Source organism: Gossypium raimondii, chromosome 1 (assembly GCF_025698545.1).
Source record: "Gossypium raimondii isolate GPD5lz chromosome 1, ASM2569854v1, whole genome shotgun sequence".
Lineage (NCBI taxonomy): Eukaryota > Viridiplantae > Streptophyta > Magnoliopsida > Malvales > Malvaceae > Gossypium > Gossypium raimondii.
Window position 1 is genome coordinate 29,498,510 of NC_068565.1, and position 5,511 is coordinate 29,504,020.

Genomic DNA, 5,511 nt, shown 5'->3' on the forward strand with positions numbered 1-5,511 from the left:
CTAAGAGTTCGCCAAAAGGTGAATCACTCAGAATACTCTACTTAGCTAGTACAAAAGCTTTACTTACTCAAATTTATCCTTAATTTACCATTTATTCGCCACACAGTAACCAAATATGAAGACTTCGTCAGGCGGGCTGTTACATAACCTAATATTTTATAATTTGATCCAACCTAATATTTATTTTTCTATTTTTCTAAAAAAATCATGACTTTACCATCAAAGAATCTATGAGAAAATATATTTAATATTTCTGCATTCAGCAGTTCATTATGACCAAATGATATATTTTTCAGGTCATTTTCATTTTCATTTTTCATTTTCATTTTGGAGAAAACCACATTCATTTCCAAATTATTTTATTTTTCTATTTTCATTTTCATTTTCAAGAAAACCTTAATCATTTCCAAAAGATTCTTATTTTTCCATTTCACCATTTCTATTCGTTTATGTTCATATGATTCAACATGCAATTCATTTTGGTTTCAATCAGCTAGCAGAAGGGCCGATTGTACATATGCAATTGAGACTCAAATGATTTATAATTCAGTTCTAATGTTTCGACTATTAATTATAAACTCATTTAGTCACGAAGTCATTCCACTATAGTATTCTGACTGAGCTCTCCCTAACGACATAATGTTACAAAAGCAACTCGATCAGTTCTCGTCCAATGACATTGTCATAAGTGTGTTACCCTCATAGGATATCCTTAATATCTTTGGGATCATATCCCCTCTCCCAATATGATCCTATTTTATCTCACGATAACCATTACATCTTCCTTCATGAAAAGTCAATCACTATCAAATAGTGATCAAGTCATCCATCACAAAGACGAATGACCCATGGTCACGTTTACTTTTCATCAACCATGTAATGCCAACGAGAAGATATCATTTACCCATGTCACAAGTTATAAATTCCATTGTTGTGAATGATGCTACATACTGTAGAACTCGTACACCCAACGCACCAGCTTTCGATTCCTCATCTATTTGAACTCAAGCTTTTAGTGCCATTTGTAAGCCATTGCAATATAATTCCTACACCCTCTGAATCAATCTACCTTGGATGATCATGATAAACTAGTAAGAATATGGACTTCCATCCAATTAGTATATGAACCTAATTCCTTAGTCATTCACACATGCTAATAATCGTGTAACCTTTGACCATCATTCTAAATTAAGCCTAGCTCCTTGGAGAGTTACTTAACTAGAAACTCTTGAGTGTATAACCATCAACTCAACACTTATCACCTCATGCACAACAAATGAGTTATCTTGAGAAAATCTCACCGAGTAGCATGTTGTGACTAGTTGTCCTATTTGAAAATAGAATTTCTTGATATTTCATATGATAATACCTACCACAGAGGTTGTTCCAACTATCATACAATTATAAGAAAATTCTACTTACTTTCAAAAAGTCTTATCAGTGAAATCCACATCACAACGTCTACCGTAGGACAAGTTTGTTTCATGCCATCACAAGAGACCATTGGTGGAGGTCGTAGGTCTAGTTTAGGGACCTTCTTCCACTCAATATTTTAAAAGCATGCAAGGTTTTTTTTTATTATCGGCTTCAATCATGAATTATTAATATATGCATGATAAGTACATGTGACATCCTCCCTAATCTCTATGGCATGCTTAGTCCATATATGCACGAACATACATTCGCAGCCATATAATTATCATCATGCTTATCCATAAAATTAAAAGCATAAAATTAAATGACTCTGACCAACCAAAGTTTCTATGGTTCCATCCTAGAAAAATAAAAAAAATCAAATTTTACAAAATTTGTCCCAAATCATACTTTGGGTCTTCAAAGTTGCCACCACGAACTTCTATTATAGTACCGGTTCACATTTATGTCATCGTCTTTCCACCACAATTTCTGTGTACCCACCCATTGGACCACCACACAACCCCGCCGAACACCGTCGGCCACCTCCTGATTTTCCTAGGTAGGGTATGTGTTGTCTCGATCAATTTGGATGCGTCTTAGTTTTTTGGGTTCCATCAAGAAAAATTAAGTTACAAAATTTCTATGTCTATTTTCGACTCACATTTTTGTTCTAAATAAATAATAAAATAAAACATGTACGTAGATGATAATCCATGATCTAAAATATACATGCTTGATATAATAATGAATTACATTTAAATTTTTAGGAATCACAACTTTGGAAAATTTACTTTATCATCCATAATAATAGAATAATAAAATAATATCACACGTTCAGTTGCATACATTCCCTTAAACATGCATACAATTACGAGAATGTCACATCTTATCAAACATAATCATACATAAAGAAGAGAGAATTTTGGTCTCGTTTACACTATAAACATAGCACAACCGTAGCTCTAATACCAATTTTTGGAAAAAAAATCTAGTTCGAAAATGGTTTTCTTGTACAACGAAAAATAAAAATTTTGAAAACCGACCCGGTTTGTGATATTTATAGCAATAAATCCTAAATTGAACTCGTACCTGTGTTTTCAAATATATGGATCCTTGTCCTTCTCGAATTTCAACCAAATGATCTTCTCCACCATTCTTGTACCACGAATTGTTTCGAGTGTGGGCTTGAACAAAACGAATCAAACACAGAAACTAGAAACAATTTTCTTTTCTTTTCGGGTGAAAATGAAAAATACTCTCTTCTAGATAGAAACTGGTAGAATCATTTTCCTGAAAATATATTTAATTCTTAGAGAATAAAATCTCTATTTCCGTGCAGAATAACGATATTTGAAAGTTGTACGTAAATAGCCCTACCAGTGTCATCTATTTATAGGGAGAGAAGGTAGAACCCTAGTTGAATTAAAAAACTTTATTTCAACTAGAAAAATGAAATCCTAGTTCAACTAGGATATAAGGGGCGACAACCCTAGTTAATTATACTAGGGTTTGTCATCCCCCTTATTACATACAGGGCTTTTGAACCTCTTCCATATTGGGTCCAATTACAAGTTCTATTTCCTAAAAATAAACTTCAATATATTCCCAATGAAATAATTTTATCAACCCAATTCTAATTCTGTTAAAATCATGATGACTTTATCATAAAAGAATCTATGAGAAAATATATTTAATATTTCCACTTTCAACTGTTCACTATGACCAAATGATTTATTTCCATTTTTAAACTTCATCTATTCAAAAACATAAATTCATTTTTCAGGTCATTTTCATTTTTTCTTTTTCTTTTTCATTTTGGAGAAAACTATCATTTCTCCATTTTCATTTTCATTTTCATTTTGGAGAAAACCTTTATCATTTCAAAATGTTTCCTATTTCTCCATTTCACCGTTTCTATTCATTTTTGTTCATTTGATTCATCATGCAATTCATTTCTAGTTTCAGCGAGCTAGGAGAAGGGATCGATTGGACATATACAATTGAGACTCAAATGATTTATAATTAAGTTCCAAATTTTCTCCTATTAATGGTAAACTCATTTAGTCACTAATTCATTCCACTATAGTATCTGACTGTGCTCTTCCTAACGACATCGCATTATGAAAGTAATTCGATTAGTGCTCATCCAATGACCTTGTCATAAGTGTGTTACCCTTATAGGATATCCTTAATATTTTTAGGAGAATATTCATTCCCCCAATATGATCTTATTTTATCTCATGGTAACCATTACATCTTTCTTCATAAATGTCAATCACTATCAAATAGTAATCAAGTCATCAATCACCAAGACGAACAACTCGTAGCCACATTTACTTTTCATCAACAATGTAATGCCAATGAAAATATATCATTTACCCATGTCTTGGACTATGAATTTCACTAGTGAGAATGACGCTACATACTGTAGAAGTCGTACACCCAACACACCAACTTTTGGTTCCTTATCTATTCGAACTCAGGCTTTTACTTACATCAAAGTGTACAAGTCACACATACATAGTCCGTCATTCACTTACGATTTATGTATTCCATACTATGAATGTCACAAGTGAATAAATCCATAAACAGATTCAAGATCTATTCTTTTTGGGTCTAGCCCGATGTACTTTCAATCCAGTTAGTCACATCTATGTCTTTATCTTTTAGGAGTCATCCGCTACGATACCCAAGATAAAAAAATCTCCCCAATTGGACTTGATAGACGACAACTAGTGAGCAACCACATAATACCACTTAGTATTATTTAAACATTAGACAACTAGTGAGCACATTTTCTTCCATTGTATTTTACGTCCAAAAGCCATATAATGACATTGTACAAAGTATTAATGTAATTCATGAATAGTTTTATTAACCAATATTTTTGAAATAATTACAAGTGTACATTGACAAAAAAAACTACACTTAGAAGACCAAATATAACATGTTGTTGATCATTTGCAGGTCTACTATTAGGAGTTGATTCTAGAATCATTTCTGTAGGGCCTTGTAGATTTTCTAAAAGTTACTCAAGTACCTCTTTACTCTATGGTTTGAAGTCATTCATGTAACTATTTTTAAGGAAAGTGGCATTTGTTGACATTATAACAATTCGCTCTTTCGGGTTATAAAATAAACCACTCTTTGTTTCCCTTGGATATCCTACAAACATGTATAATTCTATCCATGAGTCCAACTTCCTCGCATCTTTATCCAATACATGGGTCAGACATCCTCAAATCCTTAAATGGTTTAGATTCAAGTTCTTATCCTGTCACAATTTGTATGGAGTTTTCGATACTGTTAACACCACACCAGCTCTTGGAATTAACCCATTTCTTAGTCAATTGTTGATGATGACTAAGAGTCAGAAGGAATTAGGCTCTAAAAATTTTGAATGGCCCAAGTACTTACAAGAGGACAAAAATATAATAGAAAAGGTAAAGGAAGAAAAGATCCAAGGGGAGGTGACCTAGCTCATACCAATTTTTAGGGATATAAATACCTCACTTTTAGAACAGAGGGGGGCAGCTTGGTACAAACTAGGAACACCCATTTTCAGAAAAATAGAAGTTGGAAAAGAAGAAGATAAGAAGAGGAAGAAAGAGACACTCCAATTAGGGGGAATTACCTTATTTAGCTTGAAATCTATTTACTCTTCTCTTTCATTTTGTTTCTTTTCTTATTTGTATCTTGGACCATGGTTGGGTTTATTTTAATTATTTTTAATTTGGTATTTATGGGCTAAATGTTTATTAGTTAGAGAATTATGGAACTTTAATATGGGATTATTAGTACTATGCTAAGGATGTTTAATGCAATATGAGATTTATTCATTCAAATATTCTCCATGTTTAATGCTTGCTATTGTCTTATCAACATTAGTGGGTGATTGGAATTAATGGACTTAAAATTTGAATGATGCATGTTTAATTTCTTTGATTTAATTTTGTAATGATAGAAATATATATTGTTACGTTGCATAATCTTGTAGGAATGGTGCTTGAAAATGTATTTTTGACATTAAATTAGCATAGACATATGTTAGTTTAATTAAAGGATTGAAACATAGTGACTTCAAGAAAAACCGAC